Raw genomic sequence first — 24260 nt, forward strand, 5'->3', positions numbered from 1 at the left:
TCTGATCTTAGGTTTTATGGCAGGGAGGAGAACTTGTTTTCTCTCAAGGCCCACAGTGAGTAAGAGAAATCATCCCTCTCCTGTTTCTCTCCTTTCCCAACCAATGGACTACCAGGACATGTCATCATTGTCCAAAAACTGAGCTAACATACAGGTCTTTTAATACATTTTAATTTCAGGGCTGTGGGAAAAGAAAGGTAGGATTATACTTGAATGACTTTATCAGAATTTGGCATTGGGGATGCAATCAGTAGCTTGAGACAGAAGGCCCAAGTTGGATTAGACCTGTCAAGTGAGATTGAAGAGATTTTACCAGCACCTAGGCTCCTCTACTTTGGCCACCTAATGAGAAGGAAGGACTCACTGGAGGAAGGCCTAATGCTGGGAAGATTGAGGGCAATAGAAGAAGGGGACAACAGAGAATGAGGTGGCTGGATGGAGTCACTGAAGCAGTAGGCATGAGCTTAAATGGACTCCAGAAGATGGTAGAGGACAGGAAGACCTGGAGGAACGTTGTCCATGGGGTCGCAATGGGTCGGACACGACTTCGCAATTAACAACAACGCCTCCTCTGTGCATTATTTGTCTGCAATATAATAGCAGCCATAAAGTGAATAATGGCTCACTTCTTCATGGCTTGCCTACCCTACCCCCTACCCCTATGTAATGCTTGACTTTTAATAATGCAATTGTCCTTCCAAATTGGCATTTATCATTTATTTATTATATATCCATACTGGACCCAGATTTTACACACATGGATCCTTTCCCACATTCCTTCCTTTAGCATTTTACCTCCTTGAGTTGGTGGATCGGTCCCTTCAGCTGGAGGTGGGAGATTTGGCAGGGGGGAGGGGGATGGTGAGAGACGGGAAATGGCATTAGAGGGCACAGCAATGATGACAGGCATGAGAATGTATGGTGGGAGACAGCGTGGGTAAAAACCAAAAAAGAAGTCTCTAAGGGCTAAGATATTTCAAGACTTAATGGGATCAGTGGATCAAGTGCAACTTTTTTTTAAAGGAACTCAGCAATCCAGGGCAGGGACCAGCCAATGAAGGCAAGTCCAGTGTTGTAGCCAATTGGTGCTAGAGCTACTATCAAACCATCTATTCTGAAAGGCTTAAGATGTTCTGGTTCAGAAGCAACCATTTTAAATCTAAGCTGGAAAATGTGGGCATGGAGCGTATTTTCAATCATCTGTGTGAAGGAGGATGGAGAAAGCACTGGATTTCCCATGCTGGCAATGGGCCAAGCAGATCTGCCCTAAAATAGACAGAAAGCTGTTCTCCATAAAGCAGGCTCCATACCCATCCTAAAATAGTTGCTTAGACAGCCTGATCTTAGATTCTGATCCTAAATCACATGGAAAAATGAGGTAATAGATTTTTTTTTGGTCCTTTTCTCATTGTTTTAAAAGAAAAAAAAATGAATTTGCTTCGATCCCATGTCACAGGTTAGCTGTGAGAATGACTTACGAGCTTGTCTAATCTGGAAATGATAATAGAAGAAATTCCATGGCTGGATTACTGAAAAGATTTAATCCTTCCACCTTTTTCTATTTTGGTTTCCCATGATCTAGCACAGGGGTAGGCAACCTTGGCTCTTTTATGACTCGTGGACTCAGGAATTCTGGGAGTTGAAGTCTACAAGTCATAAAAGAGCCAAGGTTGCCTATTCCTGATCTAGCAACAAGGAAAAGATGTAAGTTTTAAAGCGGGTTGCTGAGCTTTGAATGTTCAGCCAAGCATCAATTTCCCAAGTGCCTTTGCATCTTCTTTCTTGAGTGGGAAACTCCAGAAATCGTTAATAACAAGGAGGAATACAAGCCCACTTTCTAAGTAAGCAAAAGGAAATGCAAATTAGGTCATTTTTATCAGCTACTGGACAATCCATTGGGTCATCTTTTGAGAGAAAGATCTGATGTGTCCAGAATGAAAACACAATAAATGGTATTGCTATCATTTTGCTTTGAAAATTAAAGAAAAAAACATCAGTTTATTAAAAAATAAATATTTGCAGCAAGAGAAATATTGTTCCCTGCAGTCACATGAATGTGATTTCCAAGAGTACCTGCTGGTTCACCATTGGCTTTCCTGCTGGGGACCTGACAAGAAGCATTGGAAATCATGGCTACAGGGAAACTACAACAGCCACAACTTTGCAAACAAACTGTTCTGAACATTCTAGAAATTTCAACTCAATTGGATAGTAGGTCTCAAATTGTTCATATTTTTAAGTTAGCAGATTTTAAGTACCTTGATTCAAAAAAATGTTGCAATCATTTGGGCTAACTTGAGGGTACAAACAGACAAACCAAACACTGAGAATTTTAGTAATATATAGATCTGGAAATCCCAGGTTAATGATTGCCTTTCTTCAGGAGATAACTAGTCATGTAGTAAATACAAAAAGTTGTGCTACTTGCTTAATAGATGGAATGAAACAATCTCTAAAATGCTAATGTTACAGTTAACTTAAATTGCAAAGACGACACTGCCACAACAGTTTATCACAAAATAAGATATTATATCGTACTACTTCATTAAAGTGATCAATTTTTTTACAATGAAAAGGAGGTCACAAATAAATTGAAGAAAAAAATATCGTACATAAAAGAAACATTTTATTCATTGCAACAATAATACAGAATACACTATAATATGATAAATGCATATTAAAAAACATAACAATTTATATTATAATTATGCTTCATGCCGCACGCCCCTGCCCGCAACCGCCCTGCCAGCACTGCAGCCCCGCCATGTAAAGCGGGCCCCGAGGTTCCCAAAGCACCAGCTGTGCCGGCTCCGGCCCTGGGGGGCAGCCCGCCGTCGACACATCCTGCCTGCAGTCACCCCGCCAGCACCACCGCCCACCCTGCACAGCCCCGTGTAGAACAGGCCCCGCGGCTCCCACAGCACAGGGCAGCCGGCCACCGCCACTCCTCACACCCCCGCTTGCAGCAGCCCCGCTGCCTCTGCCTCTTGCGCCTGCAGCCCTTATTGCCCTAGCAGGGCCGAAGATCAAGAGAAAGTTACCGTGGCGTTGCTGCTCCAGTCTCCTCCAGGTATCTTTGGGACTAACTAGGAGATGGTGTAGTTGGATAGCAAGGAGGGGTGCAAAGTTCCTGCCAATTCACCTTTGCTGCAGACAACTTACATGTGCAAAGTTTGCCGGCTGGGTGTTTTGGCGCGTTCAGCAGCAATTCCTATTGGCTTTCGAAAGCCAATAGGGGGAGTAGCACAGCTCATGCAAAAGTTGAAAAAAAACCATAAAAAAGGTGCCAGAAAGCCGTTCTGAGCGTTCTATGAGAAAAAAAAGCCCTGCAGATTAGTCTTCAAATATCAAAAAGGAGGACATGTAGGAGGACACTTTTCGAGGGAGGACAGAACTTTAAAAAAGAGGACTGTCCTCCCTAAAGGAGGACGGTTGGTCACCTTATACTTCATTCCTGAAATCCAGTCAAGAGTTGACATTAATTGTATATGAGCAGTTCTAATCTTGGCATTGAAATGCCCCTGATCATTTTTGGAAATTGTCCCCCGCTGAATCTCCATACCTTAGTATGGAGGAGTACATCCATGCATGGTAATACATCCTATGTCAGCAAGCTGCTCTGGAACATGAAAAGTAAGAATAACAAAATTCATCTGATTATGTGCTGACTGCAAGTGATTAATATCGAACAGGCTCCAATATATCTAGCCTTAAAGGGTTTTGGATGGAAGGTTCTCATTCAACTGGCACTTCATTGTTTTCTCTGGGATGGCTGTGTTTCCCAGCCATTCCAGAGCTGTGAAAATTTACATCATCTTAAATCACACTGCCTACACAGCATCTTAATGAGCATCTGGAATGGGGCTATGCTGGATGGCTCCTCCACATGACACTGTAATTACAATTAATGGCAGTTTTCCTTGGCTGAAATTCAAATACTGCCAACTTCAGAAATAGCTGCCATGAAATTCTGTAGAAAATGTCTGTTGGAATAGTGCTTGTAATGTCTTGGCAGCCAATCGCTTTGTTCTTTTTTTAAAAAAAAATAGTCTAATGGCTATTCCTGGTTGTAAAGTGATTAGCTTACTTACTAACACCAGTCACCTGCATTTGTGCAGTCCAGGTGTAACTGCTACAGAAGTTTGGATACAGAGTTCAAGAAAAGAGTAAATCCAAGAAGAAATATATATTGTATCTACCTAATTTGTTCAAAATGATCATTGACCTATTGACTAAGGTGACCAACGTTTTTACAATGAAAAGGAGGACACAAATAAATTGAAGAAAAAAATATTGTAAATAAAAGAAACATTTTATTCATTGCAACAATAATACAGACAACTTGCATGTGCAAAGTTTGCTGGCCGGGTGTTTTGGCGCGCTCAGCAGCAATTCCTATTGGCTTTCGAAAGCCAATAGGGGGAGTAGCACAGCTCATGCAAAATTTGAAAAAAAACCCATCAAAAAAAGGTGCTGGAACGCCATTCTGAGCGTTCTATGAGAAAAAAAAGCCCTGCAGATTAGTCTTCAAATATTGAAAAGGAGGACATGTAGGAGGACACTTTTTGAGGGAGGACAAAACTTGAAAAAGGAGGACTGTCCTCCCTAAAGGAGTACAATTGGTCACCTTACTATTGACTGGTCATCTGAACAACCCAGGAACTACTCAGTGGCATCAATGACTTAGATGTTTCTGTTTCTCTGCCCAGATTTGTGGTTAAGAGTTGAGGAAGAGCTGGAGCTTGAGAAATTACTTTACTGGTTCTTATATCAAATCAAATCAAATCACAAATTTCTATCATCCAAAAGAGTTTAACGAGGTTGCACATTGAAATTGCATCTGTATCAGGTTATATTCTGTGATACAGGAAATATTCTTTAAAATAACATTTTGTTATCAGCCGCTTGAGATTAGCCACTCTTCAGAAAGGAATTTCCCACTGCTACAGAAACCACCAAATCCTTTCAAGCTTTCAGTCTCTCCTTAGATTGATGAACCTGTTTAAAAAAGTGGCAGGGGAAGGTAGAGTTCTGGGCCGTTTCTCATAGCCCAAATGGGCATTACAGACAAGGCCCTGAGCCCAGGGAAAGGGCAGAAAGGAGTTCGCTCACAGCAGGCTAATTGAAGCTGAACTATTCTTAACCACAATATCTCAAATTTATTCATAGATACATCATGGAGGTGTCCAGACAGAGAGACTTTTGCTGTATTCTCAGAGCAAATATTATTTTCGTGGTATACTTTGGTCCAGCTTCATATTTATGAGGCAGAGAAGAGAAGAGGACATGTTCTAAGCAAATGGAAAGCAGTAGTGCCTTTGAACTACTCCAAGCAGGCTCTGTAGTTGATCTGACAACACAGATATTAAGAAATGTGGCACTTTCTCTACAACTTCCTGAATGCATTCTGTATCAAGTTTAGAAAATATTTTTAAAGGCAATTCATGAAAAATAGATCAGCCCAATCTAAACTCACAAGACAATTATGAATAAATAGCCTTTTAGTGTGAAGTCATCTTGTATGCTTGTTAGTAATGGAGTTGGCCTAATGGATTGATTTTAGAGGATACTAGAACTTAATGCCAGTCCTGATAATCTGTAGTTTTATTTTCAATTTAGGAGAAGTAATTGCAAAGTAATAGCCTATGCACTATCATTATTTCTTTAGAGCTTGCAGAATTGGCAATTAATCATAGCCTGCCCCTTTGAGCTTCTGCCAATGGTAAATGACTTCTAATATCCTTACATATGAACATTTTGAGTTCTTTGGTCACTGTTCTTGATGGAAGAGAACATCCCCAAATGTCTATTATAACTATATCTTGATCAATCATTGTTCAACACTGAGGTTGAAGATTTTTAAGAAGAGATTGGACAACCATTTGTCTGAAACGATATAGGGTTTTCTGCTTGAGCAGGGGGTTGGACTAGAAGACCTCCAAGGTCCCTCCCAACTCTGTTATCCTGTTATTCTGCAAAACTTGGGGCTACTGTATCTGAATTGCACAAATCCAGACAAGTTGTATTAATCTCTTTGCTGCCATCCAATAATTTGATAGATTTTTGCAGGCCAGGCTTAATATTCTTATATAACTATTTTCCCAACACCATATTTTTTAACCACAAACCTGTGGGGGAATATCCTAGGAATATCCTAGCTAGGAACCAGTATTAATATGAAATACACTTTCTAAAAGGAGATGGATATATACTTACACATTTAAGGATAACTTATCTGTAAAGCACTCTACTTGTGTCTCTTTATGCATATTTTCACCAATCAAAATTTCCATTATCTCGTATAGCAGGATAGAATTGTTCCATGTGACCTGGAAATAATACAGCTGGAATTATATAATGCATTCCAAACAGCATTATTACTTGCTTTCTATTCTGAATACTAGTTGCCCAGTTCTTTGCCCAGAAGTGTCTAAATCAGAAGCAGCCAATCTGAAATTTCAGGTCTACATACAGTCCATGGAACACCACTGCTAAAAAGTATACTACGATTTTGCATAGAAATTGGCCTACCCCACCTGTGCTGGCAGAAGTCATGCTCGGGCCCCATTGGCCCAATTATTCTAGCTGGCAGGGTCCAGAAGAAAAACCTTTTCTGCAATTGTACCTGCACAATGAAAAGTTGTTCCCAACCCTCCTGACTTTTCATAATGGCCTAAAGATCTGGTACTGCCTGTTAGCTTGGGGTCCCAATGGGGAACCATCACAGTGGAGATGGTTGATTGAGTAACAACAGATCCCACCTCCCCCCCATCCTTCCCCCACCTTACCTATCTGTAATTGGATATTAATGGTTGATATTAACTAATTATATATATGAATGAATGAAGAATGAATGAATGAATGAATGAATGAATGAATGAATGAAAGCTCCCCCAGAGTTACCCTGTGGTAAAATGGGAGGCCAATACATTTTATAAATAAATAAATAAAATTCAGAAATCACACACACAGTTCCATAAACTCTCAAATCTATATCAAAGTTACCCTCAAATTCTGATTAGATGTAAAAAGAATCTTGGGCCATAACTGGCCTCATCTACTGTGACTATTGGCCTTCCCCCAAATATTAAATGAGACCCTGGTTACAAAAAGTGTCATCTATTATCTTAAATGCTCCATGTACAGTAGGATTATCTCAACTTAAAATAGACTTCAAGAGTCCAAACTAATTTATTGAGTTTTTTTTAAAAAAATAAAATGCATATACTTCTAACTTGGGTCTTTGAGGCAGCTGTGATTTCACTCCCTCTATCAATCTCCAAATAAAGGAAAACTATTCATTAGTACATTCTGCTTCTGTATTTAGTTATAATCATCTGAATCAGTTAAGAAAAGCTGTGAGATATGCCCCACTCTGTTGATTCCACCCCAAACACTGGAAATGCTATTTTTGAAGGTGCATTTCATTCAAGGCTGACTCATCCCAACTAAACATTACAACACAAGGACAAGAAGATTCTTAGTTGGTTAGGTTTCCCATTCCCATTGTTACCTTGTAGTTGCTTATATCCTATTGGGTTTCCAATAGGACAGTGCTTGTATAAGCAAATAGATGCTCATTTTTAAAAGGTTGCCTTTAGGCCTTTTTTTATTAGCAATAGCAATAGCACTTAGACTTATATACCACTTCATAGTGCTTTACAATCTTCTCTAAGTGGTTTACAGAGTCAGTATAATGCTCTCAACAATCTGGGTCCTCATTTTACGATCTCGGAAGGATGGAAGACTGAGTCAACCTTGAGCAGGTCAGGATCGAAATGCTAGCAGTGAGCAGCAAGTTAATCTGCAATCGTGTATTCTAACCACTGTGCCACCAAAGTTCAGTTTATTTATTAGATCTATTCACTAGACTATTAATGGTCCTTACTACAGTAATAATATTGTAATATAACACAATGCATTTATTTCATAAGTATTGAAAAAAATGAACCATTTTTATTCCATTCTACTCAAATTCCATTTGTTGCAAAATGAATGGCAAGCACAAAAATTTGGTACAGAATAAATATAGCAGTAGTATCATGATAGGCTCAAAGCTGTACATATCACACTATTCTTTTTAGAGAAGTAATATAATGCAGTTTAGAAACAGACGAAGAAATAGTAAACACTTCTATTTTTTTTCAAAATCATTCTGAATTTTTTTTTCTAGTGTTCCCCCACTATGCAACAAAGATAACAATATCTTTTCCTTATCCTCATTTTTGTGGCAATCATAATCTTATATGCCTGTGTTTCCCATCCACAGCTTCTTTCACTTCAACCAAGTATTTTCTTTTTCGTATTTCCCATTAGCCTCTGTGGATTTCTGTGTCATTCAGTAACTAAAGCCTAATTATTATTTTCCAGGAGGTTTACATCCTCTTTCCACATATTCACATGTATTCATTATCTTGGATCTTGTAATACTTTTTCATTTTTACTTCCATTTTATAGAATGGAAAGCATACATTTACAGGATGGATTTAACCTTTTTTTAATTATGGCTTTGCTTAGGTCTAATACTGATATGATTTTCACATCAACAGAGGAATTTATTCTCTCCAATGCCAATATGAACTTTATCTGGGATTATAATCCACATTAGGCCAAAAAAAATTGGTTAAATCAGTTTCTAAGATTCCTCCCACCCCCCCAAAAAGCACTCCTGCAATCTCTGTCCTGATTTTTTTCAGGAAAAGCAAAAAAAAAAAAAAAAAAAAGATTTCAGGGATAAAAAAAAGGAATGCTACACGTAAGGAATAGATTTCATTAAAACCATGAATGGTCCCAGTCTTAAACTCAGAAGTGCCTTCGGAAAGGACAGGTTGGTAGCCATGATGATATATTGTGCATGCAATGCCATTAAAAATGAGTGGACCTTCAGTCGCTCCATGACGATCAACATCTTGCTTTTTTTTTTTTTTTAAAGTATATCCTATGGATATTCTGCTTAAAATGAAAAATGGAGAAAATCACTGATACTCCAAGGAAATTCAACCCTGAAGCCAAAAAATTTAGGATGATGCAAAACAGGATGATGATAAAAAAAATACTTTCAAAATCCTATCCAAATAATCTGTGAATTAAATTTTACAAAGAAATACCATTCTGATTTTAAAGCTCCTTAGCCTCTTTTACCAATCTTCAGACTCAGGATAAGGTAGGGAGGGGAAGAGTACGCAGAAGGAAGGCAAGGGTGAACAAGTAACAAAACATGTCACAAATTGTGCCCCTTGTGAAGTTGTGATACAAGTACAAAAGAATATAGCCTATTTATACAAATCACACTTGGGCATTATCCTGTCTAGCCAGAGATGCCTATACTTCTACAGAACCAGCATTTCAGCTTCCATAACTGTATTGTATTGTGACATTTATTCTGATCTCATAATATAGAAAACCCCATAGGCTAGGCAGGGCTCATCCTCTTTCCTCCAGATGACCAATAGGAAAGTTCAAAGAATATGGTCCAATCAATGTCCCACCCCAACCTTCCAGCTATCATAGGTCATGTAGTAACAAAATTCACCTCGGAAAAGAAGTTGCTAGACTAGCTTCTCCCTGCCTTTCATTGTTTTCACCGCATGTATTTGCATGCATTTACTTCTTAGTTTGCCAAAATATCAGTGAAGGTGCTGTGATGGAAAACTCTGCATGATATCATCAATTCTGAAAAAATGAACACTGAAATCCTCCAGAGACTTTGCAGCTTACTCACTAGCTTTCCTCTGTTTTGTTTAAAAGCTCCTCTGCTTTAGTATCAGGGTTATTTCTGTTATATTTGAAACTACAGCAATGTGAGAATTTTCTTTGAATCATCACAGATCTTGTAATTTTTGCATTGGCAGGAACTCTTGCCTTGCATTGCCTTCTGCAACTAAGACTCAAATCAACTGTCCCTTTCTCAATCAGTCTTCTCCTCTCCATAAAAAGTAAACATCTTTCTTCCAAAAACTTATTGTTCTGAGTGAGGAAAGTGAAATGAGAGTACCTCAGCCATTTTTCCTGTGACCATGGTTACATATTGCCACAGTGGCTGGACTTGGGAAGGAAAGGAATAAACAACGCACAAAGGACAAGTTCTGGTTTCCGGTATAACAGAAACGACCCTGATACTAAAGCAAATGATATAATGAGATTAATCACATCCAGAGCTGATCCAAAGTGAGGCAATAATGGATGTGAAAGTGCTCTCAGAGACGGCAAACAGGATGAAATATGTAATTCAGTAATAATAAGGAAAGTTAACTCTCCACATAGGTAAGGAGCACAATACAGGGTGCTTGATTTCACTCTCTTATGTGTAAAGAGGTCTGAAGAGGATATGCCACTTCTGTGTACTGGGACCAAGTGCTTATTTCATCAGCATCTATTATCAGGATCCTCCCTTGTTTACTTGTCTCTTCAAGGTTATCCAGCCTCAGGAACCAATGAAAACTGCTTAAATGTGTATGATATATGAATATTAGTATCCTGAGGACATGCATTGTTCATTACTAAGATAAAATAGAAAGTGTGGCGTACACAATCCTCATCCCACTGAAATATTCTCAGGCTGCCAACATGTGTTTGTGTTGTTGTCGTTAATTGCGAAGTCGTGTCCGACCCATCGCGACCCCATGGACAATGTTCCTCCAGGTCTTCCTGTCCTCTACCATCTTCTGGAGTCCATTTAAGTTCACACCTACTGCTTCAGTGACTCCATCCAGCCATCTCATTCTCTGTCGTCCCCTTCTTCTATTGCCCTCAATCTTTCCCAATACATGTGTTTGTATTGCCATTTAAATCCCACATCTACTGGATACACAATGACTTTTCTAAACTGACTAATCTAGTCAATCATCCAGTTGGGATAACAACAACAACAACAACAAAATAATAAAGTTGGAAGGCACCTTGGAGGTTTTCTAGTCCAACCCCCTGCTCAGGCAAGAAACCCTATACCAGTGGTTCTCAACCTTTTTAATGCCGCGACCCCAACCGGTCGCAAGTCGAGGACTAAACAACCGGACATAAGTCGAGGACTAAACAGGTTGTAAGTCGAGGACTATCCAACCGGTCGTAAGTTGAGGATTTTCCCTGCCCGGGAGCGCCACGCATGCGTGGTGCCACCCCCTGCGCCAGCCAAGGCATAGTTGGCAAGCGGCAGAGATGGCGCAGGGCGACCACTGGCTGGGCCACCAGCTGGCCCAGCCCAAGGGAGGTAAGGCACCCGCCAGGCCCCACGCGCACCAGCAACCTTCCCTGCGCCCGCTGGCCTCCCACCTCCCACCCCTGGCCCTCTTTTACTTACATTTTTAGTAGTTGCTCAGCAGGGAGGGGTGGAAACTTCCAGACAGCTTGCCTTCGCTGCAGACAACTTGCAGCACCGTTTGCAGAATGGGACTTTTGGCGGGCTCAGCAGGGCAGAGACAGCCTGGACAATTTCTATTGGCTTTTGAAAGCCAATAGAATTAGACTCTATTCAAGAGAGTCTATTCTATTGGCTTTCAAAAGCCAATAGAATAAAAGGGAGTAGCACAGCTAAGGAAAAGGGGAAAAAATGGCGGACTGCATTGTTTGGCGACCCCTGTGAAATGGTCGTTCGACCCCAAATGGAGTCCTGACCCACAGGTTGAGAACCGCTGCCCTATACCAAGGGTACGCAACCTTGGCTCTTTTATGACTCGTGGACTTTAACTCCCAGAATTCCTGAACCAACTTGGCTGGCTCAGGAATTCTGGGAGTTGAAATCCACGAGTCATAAAAGAGCCAAGGCTGCCTACCCCTGCCCTATACCATTTCAGACAAATGGCTGTCCAGTCTCCTCTTAAAAACTTCCAGTGTTGGAGCATCTACAACTTCTGGAGGCAGGTTATTCTAATTAAATGTTCTAACTGTCAGGAAATTTCTCCTTAGTTCTAGGTTGCTTCTCTCTTTGATCAGTTTCCATCCATTGTTTCTTGTCCTGCCTTCAGGTGCTTTGGAGAATAGCTTGACTCCCTCTTCTTTGTGGCAACCCCTGAGATATTGGAAGAATGCTATCATATCCCCTCTCGTCCTTCTCTTCATTAAACTAGACATACTCAATTCAAGCAACTGTTCTTTATATGCTTTAGCCTCCAGTCCCCTGATCATCTTTGTTGCTCTTCTCTGCACTCCTTCTAGACGTCTCAACATCTTTTTTACATCGTGGTGACCAAAACTGGATGCAGTATTCCAAGTGTGGCCTCACCAAGGCATTGTAAAGTGGTATTAACACTTCATGTGATCTTGATTCTATTCCTCTGTTAATGCACCCTAGCACTATTTTGACAGCTGCAGCACACTGCTGGCTCATATTTCATTCTTCTGTCATTGTTCCTAACATGAGCATCAGAGTATTAGCAGGTTTCATCTCAAGTGCTTGGTGTTTATAATTCTGTTTTCTCACTTTGTTTGTTTTAAAGCTATCTACAGATCTCTCTAGGTCAACATTTTGTAATCATTTATAAGCATTATATCAGATCAGTTCCTAATTTCATGAAGTCATTTTTCTTGTTAATCTCACACTGAGTGGGTGCAAGAGAACCATTGGTAAGAAGTACTCCATTTTATCTGAACCTGATCAGAAGGAGAAAGACTAGTTCAAAATCATTATTAAAAGTTATTCAATAGCCTTTAAGTTAAAATTTGTGTATTGCAAAAAAAAACCCCTCTTCTTTCTGCTATGCATAATCAGATATTGCACAAAATGACAGGCCATGATATCTGTATAGCGGTGGAGTGGCAAAAATGTAGGCTATGCTAATACTACAATTTTACGCCATTTCTGCAAATCAGCATGTAATAAGGATTATAAGGATATGGCGATTTCCCTGGCCAAGTTTGGGATTTGCTGAAATCAGCAGCCAGTTCTGGCCTCAAGTGCACCATTGACTTTGGCATAAATATTCTCTGTGGGATGCAATAAAGCCCCTATGGAATTTTGCTTTGGTCTCCCAAGGCTAAGGGCAAATAACCTTTTTGAATTTTAAAGCAGCAATATTTGGACATATGGTGTGCAACCATATTTCTGCAGCAAGATGCTTTCTTAGTGTTGTTTTTTTTCTATTTTCATAAAAAGTACACAAACTATTCTCTCTCTCTCTCTCTCTCTCTCTCTCTCTCTCTCTCTCTCTCTCTCTCTCTCTCCTCCCAATTTGTTGTAAGGCAAAAAGAAAGAAAAGTTATAGTAAACCAAACTGCAACAGTTAAAGTAAACCAAGCCAGGTAAATCAAAGTAAAACTAGGAATGCATCCCATCTCTCTTGAAAGCAAATCAGAGAAAATGAAAGAACTCCTAATCTCAGGAAAATACAAGATGGGACACATTTACTAGACATGGTTACTCTGCTGCCTCCAACTTTTGCTGCCCTTGGAACATTAAGCACAACTTCCAGCCTTCAATAGTTTTTCACCCTTGTAGAGTATTAAGTAGAGACAAAATAGTTCCTACTAATCATGGTCAAGATACAATATTCTTTAACATTTTAACTTCAGAGGATTAAGAATCTGTACCATAATTGGTAAATAATTGGTGCTGGATTTCCTGGAAGGATCTTCCACTTTGATAAATTTACCATACATTTCATGCTTCCTGTATTTCTAAGTGTCTTCTGGCAATGTTTGTCTCTCTTTCCTCCCCCTTCCTACCCCTACCACACACAAAACATGTGCATGAGTGAATATCTCAGTATAGTATGAGAGATCTGAAAGTTGTGTTAGAGACAAAACAGAAAAGCACATATCGGAATCTAGAGGCCCTGAAACTTTCTATTTCCTCTGGATTCCCGTAACATACAAAGCCAACATAAATTACTTTTATGGTGTCAAATCCTTCTGCAATGAACAGATCTTATCTTATCATGAGTACATTTTAATCTGCAGACTGCACAGGAGCTGGCTAATCATGGTGTATAAAAATGACATCATAAACCATCTCTTTGTGCCATATAATTATGCATTGCCTGAAATATTCTAGAAATAACATAGTTCAGTTTATTTCCACAAACTCTACATTTTCGAATCATCCCGAAGTTAATTACACCAGCATTTGGCACTCTTACTAGTTTCAACTAAAATTGTTTTCAAGTATAGGTCCGTAGGAAGATTATGTGTTTATCCTAGTCTAGTCCAAACTTCCAGTGAACAGAATACAGGCTATTTCCCTTTCAACTAAAATTAAATTTAAATAAAAATTGTAGGAAAACCCCGAAGTCTAGAAATATTTATGCCATTGTTTAAAACCAGAAACTAACCTTGAAACAACTCTCAATTTATTTTATTTATTAAATAAAATCTCCCCTGTAAGTGAATCTTATATGAACAATGGGGCAGACATCCTCTTTGCAACCTCTGGTTTATAACCTGAATGTTATCAACTCCAAATATTAATGCCTAATATACTTGTATTCCCTTCAGCTAATCAATTGGGGGTGTAAGACAGGACTTTCTGATGATGTTTCTGTTCATCTCTTTTTTATATCTTTGCTCTCTGGCTGCTTAAGAGAGGGATTCTATGTGGAATTCTAAGGGCAATAGAGTAGTAAATAAATGCAATATTCTACAGCTGTTTATATGCACAACCATTTTTCTCGTGACTTCAGTTAGGGAATAACTAGTTTACATTACAGAGAAATTAATAGCCCCTCTCAATTATAAAATGAGCATGACAGATCAATATGAATGCCTACTGTTGCATAACCAATTAATTAACTTTTCCTTCCTTCAAGCAGATTGTATAGAACAGAGGAACAGCTACCCATTTAGTACACTGCAGTACAGTACTGTTCCACACCACTAAGTGATTTTTCTCTCACAGACCTTCCACTATATATATATATATATAAAATCAGCTATGCAAGTAAAAATATGACTCTTGGGTATGTTCATATTAGAATCAATAAATAGTTGAACACCAAGAGAGTAAAATTATACAAAAGTTAAAAATGTTAAAACTTTTATTTACTAAACCTAGCTTTCGTCAAGAGCTCTTGACATCATCAGGGTGTAAATGGCAGTCGTTGGGAGGGCTTATATGCAGCCTCCAATCATTTGTGCTTGGATCGTGTCATAGGTCCCAGCTGTGTGCGTTGTAATCCAAGTGTGTGTCCTGCATTGGGGTGATTCTGTCTGTCACGGGCAGTAGTTGCTGTTTTCTGCTTCCTTCTAGTTCCTCCAACCATCCTCTCCGAGCCACGTTCCAATCCTCCTTTTCTCTCAGATCGTAGCCCCCGTGTGCCATCCCGTCCTGCACCACTCTCCCTCCTATTCCATTCCATCACTCCCTTAGATCTATCATCACTCTCCTCCCTATATTCTTGGGAGGAGTCGTTCTGGAGTGTGTGCATGTCAGTAAGGCATTGCCTAGCTCGTAATGGTCAATCCGTTGCTCACTCCATTTGGGGCTTCTGTCCTCATCCTTCATCGGAGAATCTCTCAGGCACGCTCCGTTCGTAGTCTTCTGTCCTCCCAAGGGATCAATCACCATGGAGCTATTCCCCTCCCTCTCACAAACCAGCCCAACTAGCGTAACGAGAGTGTCTGTTTCACTCCCCGGGGGGTAAATCATTTCCCCCCCCCGGCATGTGCGATTGTAGTCCGAGCGCTCTATCGTATGCTGTATTTCCTATTCCTCCCCCCACAGTTGTTATCTCCATTCGTATTTCTCCTATTGACCCGATTGGGGGGGCCTCGCTCTCTCTTTCCTGCTGCAATTCAGTTGTCAAAACACCTCCACTCGCTCCGTTCATCGGGAAGTTGTTCCATAATTGACAGTCAGGTTTCTGGTGGCTGTTTGTCATTTGTGGGGGATTTTTCAAAGTTCTATCGTCTTGGTCCGAAGCCAAGGGAATGTCCATTTGGTCGTGTTGTGTGTGGGGGGATGTCCTATTCTTCTCCCACACATGTGGTCGATGCCTAGGTCTTCTCCAGCAGTTCAAGCGACGGTTCATGTGCCATGTTTGTAAGGTCCGTTGTGCCGGGCACATGTCTATATGGCGATTAATGGAATTTCCCCCCGAAAACCAGGCCTCCTTTAATAGGTGGCCCCCCTTTGTGGTATCACAGGCCAAGATTTGTGTGTGGTCAAAATCAAAGTTATGACCACTTTTGGCCATACACCCCAATGCAGGACACACACTTGGATTACAACGCACACAGCTGGGACCTATGACACGATCCAAGAGCCGAGCGCAAATAATTGGAGGCTGCATATAAGCCCTCCCAACGACTGCCGTTTACACCCTGATGATGTCAAGAGCTCTTGACGAAAGCTAGGTTTAGTAAATAAAAGTTTTAACATTTTTAACTTTTGTATAATTTTATTCTCTTGGTGTTCAACTATTTATTGATTCTAATATATATATTAGAAAACATATATTTACTTTTCATATATATATATATATATATATATATATATATATATATATATATATATATGAAAAGTAAACTACCAATTCTTTAGTTTATTTGAACAGGTGAAGCCAGAATCCAATGTGGAAATATCACCATACATTGATAAATCAAGCTAAATATGATTTGTTAAATACACCTGCTTCAAGGAATATTCATCACTTACCCTAATGGCTCATTATTATGCATCTATGTATATGTCCCTGGTCTTGTGAACAACATGTACAAATGTCTTTATATACTATATACGACTCGTGACTTGCCTTTAAAATCTAGAGAATTATACAATCAATAAACAATTCCTCTTATCCCTATAACGCATACATAAAACAAACATTTCGTACTCCAGAGATAATTTTATGTACCTATGTGTTTTCTTACGCATATGCATTGTAGGTATGTGTGGGGTTTCTAAAACAAAGGAATTAATGATTTGCTGGAAGTCCACCTACATATACAATGACCTCTGTAGGCAAAAATCTTACTATAAAGCTTAATGTTCTTTCAAAACTTCAGTGAAAAGGAATGTTAAGAATCCACAGAGCTGGAACGTTTGGAAAGGGAAGTGTAATGCTTCTCATTTCTGTGCAAAAGGAAAAGCTTTGGATACAATTGAACTGTACCATAGCTGCTCTCTAAGATTAAATATACTCCTCTAAACTTACTGTAAATTATTAGCTTCTGGCTTTTACTAATTACAGGATATTGTATCATGCGATAACTTAACTGATACCATACAGCCTTTCTATTCTTTGCCAATCTGTCTATGTACGGATATATAATGCGTGTGAAAGCTTTACTCTCCTATCATGAATTAACATAGCATCATTTCTATCCTGTTCAGTGATGTTCCACTAATAAACCTATAACCCAAGGATTTATAACCCAGTTGGGTCTAATGGTTAAGGCACCAGGCTAGAACGTGTTCAAGTCCTCCCTTAGCCATGAAAGCCAACTGGGTGACTTTGAGCCAGGCACTCTCAGTCCAACCAGGGTTGTTATTGTGGAGAAAATAGGAGGAGTAAGGTTTGCTGGATATGTTTGGATTATTTATAATAATAATACTAAATATGGGATACAAATAAATAAATGAATGCATAAATAAATTTAGAGGTAACTATATGCCATTTTTTTGCTTCTAGATAAAGGATGGACAGTAAACAGAAAGAAATATAATACGCTGCTGTAGTTTTGTTGTTTTTCCAAAGCTTCCAACATTTGCCTTATCCTATATATGATAGTTCACATGTTATGGTTACATGTCACATGTCATGTTTCTTATTAGATATTAATAAGATTGATAATCATTTATCTGGAAGTATTTAAATTGAATAGAATCTCAGATTTTTTTAAAGTCCTTAATAAATTATATTTTATTGTTGGTCACACAGCCAAATGTTTAGATTTGACATTTTTGTCTACCTATCAAGTCATTATTATTATCGTTCACTGCATAGTCAGCCAGATGTTTCAACTGGTTTTGGCATTTCTGTCCACCTATCAAGTCCTTCCCAAGTACCTGGGAATGGTAGCTTTTAATTTTTTGTGATCGTATTAAAGGTATCTTTGCAGGATATAAGCTTTATTATTGAATAAAGTGGTAATAAATACAAAGAGTGCACTATTGTTATGGGTTCTCGTATCTTCTATAGTTGCCTAAAATAACTTAAAGTAATAGTGAAGGATTTGCTGTATTTGTGCCAAGTACAAGAACTGAGCAAGGAACAAGATCTGGGGTAGTTTCTTCTACAGCAGAACTTAAATTTTTATCATTTCCTCCAATTTTAATCATCTTTGTTAAATAATCAACCAGACACTCTAGGCCATTCCTATTTATTAAATTCTATTTGGTTTAAATAGGATTTACTTCCAAATAGGAATGCCAACTTGCTGTTAGTTTTAAATAGCTGGACCAAGTTTTGTACCTTGAAATAGAGAAATCATCAAGAAAATGTTCACTGCTATACACATTAATAAGATTTGCAGATGAGGTGGCTGCTAAACCTGCCCATAGAATAGATGGTTGAAAACTTGGAAAACTATACTTTGAAATAAATAGACATCAGTCTGTCACCTAATATGCACAGCCATAAAGTTACTTTTTTGGTATCTGCTTAGCATGTTGGATAAATTCAGACAGATATGGCTTATACATCAGTAATGGTTATTCAACAAATTGCCCAGTATAGCACATGAACCCCATCACTCAGAGAGGACTAAATCATGGTTCTACCCAACCAATCTCAGTCTAGCCGTTATAAGAATATGAGCAGTTGGCCAAAGATACCTTATGCTGATACCAGCCCTGGTAAAATCACAAGTGTATTTTAGGTATACTGTGCAGGTCTGGACTTTGTGTTAGGGCATAGCAACCCTCATTATAGCCTTAATGAGATTTCTCAAAGTTTATACAGCTAGTCCTCAACTTACCTTTTGTTTAGCAACTGTTCAAAGTTACAGTGGCATTGAAAAAAGTGACTTATGACCATTTTTCACACTCATGACTATTGCAACATCCCCATGGTCACATGACCAACATTTGGATGCTTGGCAACTGACATGTATTTATGATGGTTGCAGTGTCCCAGTGTCATATGACACTTTTTGCAAACCTCTGACAAGCAAGTCAATGGGAAAGCCAGATTTACTTAACAACTGCAGTGATTCACTTAACCACCGTGGGAAAAAAATCATAAAATGAGGCAAAACTCACTTAACAATTGTCCTACTTAACAACTGAAATTTTGGGCTCAGTTGTAGCTGTAAGTCAAGGACTATGTGTAAAGCAAGGCAATATCATAAATAAAAAACAGTACCAAGATATACTGTATTCTATGTAAGTAGAAGCACAAGAGAGCTTTCAAATCTTTTTTTCTGTGCGGGCAAAAACTCTGGTTGTTTCTTTCAATTTTTATCCCAAGCCCTCCACTGTCCCCCACCACTTCCCCCTTTTTTCTCTAATTTCGGTTCCTCATTCCTGCATGGATAAAGTTCTGCTTCCCTATGTTAGCTCAGACAAATATTCAAGTGAACACAAGGGGATTTAGTTGGTCTAAAAATATAACATAAGGCAACTTGGGAGCTAAAATTTCAGTACAGATTATTTCACCTAAAAGAAGCGAAGGACCTGTTTCCCTCCTGAGTAAGATTTCTGGCCAAGTCCTCCAAAACTGCTTTGCTCCAGACAATGAAAATCATTTGATTCAACAGAGACATTTACTCTAGGAGTATTGCTGATCTCACCAGTCTGTTTAAAAAAAAATCAAAACTTCTATACAAAAACATATTTACAGAAGGAATATTATAAAGAATTTATATGCAGAACTTTTTATTTTTTCCCATTCTAAGTGGGGTTTATGAAGGTTGTTATAATAAGTCCATCAGTCCTAAGATATTATCCAATGAAGAGTCATAAATTCACTAATATTAAGTGTCTAGAAATAAATCCCCTCCTTTGATAATGTTATCATGGTATGTGAAAAACAATTATATTTTATATACATGTACAATCTAGGGTACACTAAGGTCTGGAACAGGATAAATGTATTTCCTCTTTCTCAACTTCCTTGAACAAGTTATCAGTAGGGCAATAACTAAATATTTCTGGATACAGAGCTCAGCTCTCTTCAAAGCTTTTTTTCCCATCTGGAAAAGAAGCAAAGCAGTGCTAAATTTCCATCTTGAGGAAGATTGATTCAACTTAGGTCTTTTCTTGGAAGCAAGAGTCAGAAGTAAGGACTGGGTTCATCAACATGTTAAGCTGAGATGTGGTATGTATCTTAGCACATTGCATGAACTCAGCCAATTTTAATTTATTCAATAACCTATGATTAATCAAATGAACCCAACCAGTGAAGCTCTCTCACTTTTGATGTCTCTCAGCTGGTTCTGTCCAGGGCATTATGCAGAGTTATCTGTTGCAGGGACTACTGATCAATAAGGACAAGCTTCCTTCATCTTTCATAATTTCAGTACAGCATAACTTGTCAATAGGCTATACTTGTTGAAATAACTCTACTGACAACTGTTCAAGATGCAGGAGCTTTGTGCCATTTTGGTTTAAAATGTTTGTTATTGCTCCCTAGAAATGGTAATAATGCTTCAGCTTCAAATGATATGTTTAAGCATATATAAGCCACTTCTTTGAAACTCAACATTAAGAAAACCAAAATCATGGCATCCGGCCCTCTCAATTTCTGGCAAATAGATGGGGAAGAAATGGAGGTAGTGACAGATTTTATCTTCCTGGGCTCCAAGATCACCACAGATGGGGACTGCAGCCAAGAAATTAAAGACGCTTGCTCCTGGGGGGGAAAGCTATGGCAAATCTAGAGAGCATACTAAAAAGCAGAGACATCACCCTGCCAACAAAAGTACGTATAGTCAAGGCCATGGTTTTCCCAGTTGCAATGTATGGCTGTGAAAGTTGGACCATAAGAAAGGCTGAGCACAAAAAAATTGAGGCCTTTAAACTATGGTGCTGTAGAAGACTCCTGTGAGTCCCCTGGACTGCAAGGCGATCAAACCGGTAAGTCCTAGAGGAGATCAACCCTGACTGCTCTTTAGAAGGTCAGATCTTGAAGTTGAAACTCAAGTACTTTGGCCACCTAAAGAGAAGGAAGGACTCACTGGAGAAGAGCCTAATGCTGGGAAAGATTGAGGGCAATAGAGAAGGGGACGACAGAGAATGAGGTGGCTGGATGGAGTCACTGAAGCAGTAGGCATGAGCTTAAATGGACTCCAGAAGATGGTAAAGACCTGGAGGAATGTTGTCCATGGGGTTGCGATGGGTCGGACGCGACTTCGCAACTAACAACAACAACAAAGCCATTTTAATGGAAAGCAAGCAGAGTAAGACAAGATAGTCATGTACAACAAATAAACAATAAATAAGAGTTGATTTACCAGGCTGTACTAACATGGACATAGCAGCAGACATAGCAGACAAAATGCGTTTCTTGTCACCATCATGTCACGATTTCTCCTTATACCCTTGCAATCTCTATCCTTCCAGATGGCAACCCATAGCTGAACAAAATATTCCTACTTTGCATTTTGAGAAAATACATGAAGATGATTAGCGATTACAGACCTGACTGCAAAACTCTATATATGCACTAGCTGCCAATAAAAAGATCCTAAAAAGATGATTTTTTTTCCCCCATCTGTTGAACTTTTGCAGCAGTGGTTTGGTAGCTCTAGGAAAGATATATCCTGAATGAAATTCCCATGGATTATTCCCACAATTTCTCTTGAAAACCTAGGTTTTCAAAGAACATGGAACCAAAAAAAAAAAAAAAAGAGCTGGGTTCATGCACCCAGGAAAGCTTCAGATGGACTTAACCAAATGTATCATATTCCGCAAATGCAGCTACTAGGTCTTCAATAGATCTAGTAAAGCTTGTCATTCAGAAACAATATACAATTTCATAAACAGTGCTATGTTGATATGACACAATAACTGCAACATTTGGTTAATAAGCACATACAAACCATCATCCCTTGTATGCATGCTGCTCTTTAATTGAGGTTTGTAGTTTACCATTTAGGAGTGGATCCAAATCAGCTGCCAAATTGGATGTCCAGATACCAGGTTATGGTATAGTGGCAGTTACCATTTGCAGGGCTTGGTAAATTGCACACTAGCAGTGAACAAACTGTCAGTAACTTGGTGATAGTGATGCTCATGTGCTTGTTATACAAAGTTGTACATTTATCATATCATGTGCACACCGCCTCAAAGGAAAGGCATTAAAAATAACTTATACAATGTAATATTTGAATTCATTCAGACCTCTTGAACCAATACTTATTTGTGCCACAGTACTACTGCACAATTTCCAGAATATATGCCTTGCTATCCTACTGAAGTCTACTTCTGTGTAAATGTGCATAGATGGCTCAGGGGAAATATTCATAATATTACATTTTCATGCTCCCTTTTGTTTTATTAATATGTTCAAAAACCAATTCTCTTCTTTTTAATTATAGCTATCTAACCTGACATAAATATCTTGGGAAATATGCTATTTAGAGTATACATTTTATTTATACAATATTTATATACTATTATTTACAATTGAAATGGTCTATGTGTCAGTTAAATAAATATATCAACACATGCATCCATATTTTAATAAGAATTAGATTTTTGTGAGGATCTGTTCATAGTTTAAAACTTTTCTATAAAACTATATAGTAATATGTAGAGTACAAAAGTGATGGAAGAATCATCCAGCTTTTATGGAGTCCATCTGCAATCCAGAGTTTTTTTTACCATAGTTTCAGAGCATCTCCACTAAACATTACTGGCCAAATATAATACAAAATGTTGAAGAAGATAAAAAAAAAGTGTACATACACATTTATATTTTCCTCATATCAGATTCCATTTTCCAGGGATCATTAAGTATGCTGATACCTTATACATATCATAAAAATGTAACCCAATTTTTAAACTCATTTTTAAAAGTATAACGCCAGACTTGAACGTCAGACATGCACACCAGTTGTCTATGTGTGTACACTGGAATGATATTTGATTAAGAAAAGAAATATGCAAGAAAGTGAAATAAATATGTGAAGTTTAACAGCTAGTAGTAATTAAATCAGTCTTGGAACAGAGCAGTAGAATACGAAGAAGACTTGAAACCTTCTTTTAGTCCAACCATTACATTTGAGATTTGCTGCTTTTTAAAAATTAATAATGGTAGATGCGATAATGCTGCTCATGAACCCTATGGAGTATCAGACTGCAATCCAGTAGTAGTTTCCAGTCTACCAGGTAACCACCACAAAAAGAGGCAAGGGCTAACAACTATTCCAATGTTCTGAGTATTTGCTATGCAAACTTAAGAAAGAAACATCTTTTCACCATTAATAAGTCTTGTTTGTTTGTTTCTGTTCTAAATCATGCATTGAAACACTTAACCTTAAATCCACTGAATCCCATGATATTAAACTTTATTCAAAAGTAAACTTTGAGAAAGCAAGTGTGGTGAAGTTCATTGATACATACAGTCCAACATCTTATAGTGGTTAAATAGAAACCTCTAGGAACCCTATAAAGTAAAGTTCAGAGATGATAATCTTCCACTAACTCAGAAACATAGGATTACTCTATTTGGCAACTATATATAGCCATGAGCTGTATACATGTATAGCAGGGTTTTTTTTAGTAAGCAGTCATCACTCCAACATCATACATTCACTATTCATTATGCATGTTTTGAGAAAAGAAAAAAGACTCATATATTTATGGGTAAAATAAATATGGCTTTGAAATCACTTTCTTCCATCTCATCTTCACAGTGATGTTATGAAGACTCCATTAAGAGTTCTAAGCTATGCTTGAATATAGTAGAAGGATGTGGAGCTGAGGATCTTACAAAGCAGTCACCTGAAATCTGGTACTCTTGAGGTGTATAATGGAATACATGTTCCAGAAGCTGAACCAGACTGACTATGTTGGCAGAGAAGCCTGAACAATGAAGTTCCAACAACTCTCAAGGACATGAGGCCAGGAAAGACAACATTACAGGTATGATATTCCCTGCAGTTTTCTTTTTCTGGGATTTCTGTAGTTTCATATCAAGCTGCCCTGTAATGTCAGGTGATACAGATAATTAATTATGTTTACAGGAGAACAAATGTGCACCTATTTCCTCTTATCTCTCTGGAAACAATTAATCAGACTTCTGCTTTCATTGATAAACCAAACAAGCATGATTTCTGGACAATGTGATAAGTTTGTAATATTAATTATATTTATGGATGAAAAATTACTGATACTCTTGGACTCCTCATTTGAAAAAAAATACCCATATATCAAAATTATTTTCCCA

General features: G+C 38.5%; 1 long non-coding RNA gene across 1 annotated transcript in view; it reads right to left on the reverse strand.

The window, feature by feature from the left end:
• Positions 1-5077: 5077 nt before the first annotated feature.
• Positions 5078-24260, reverse strand: part of LOC120320047 — a 122899-nt gene continuing 103716 nt past the window's right edge. Inside the window, exon 6 of the long non-coding RNA XR_005559874.1 lies at positions 5078-6329. This is a non-coding gene — a long non-coding RNA (uncharacterized LOC120320047). The remainder of the gene's footprint in view (positions 6330-24260) is intronic.

Source organism: Crotalus tigris, unplaced genomic scaffold, assembly GCF_016545835.1.
Source record: "Crotalus tigris isolate CLP2741 ecotype Arizona unplaced genomic scaffold, ASM1654583v1 scf7180000021131.477146, whole genome shotgun sequence".
NCBI lineage: Eukaryota > Metazoa > Chordata > Lepidosauria > Squamata > Viperidae > Crotalus > Crotalus tigris.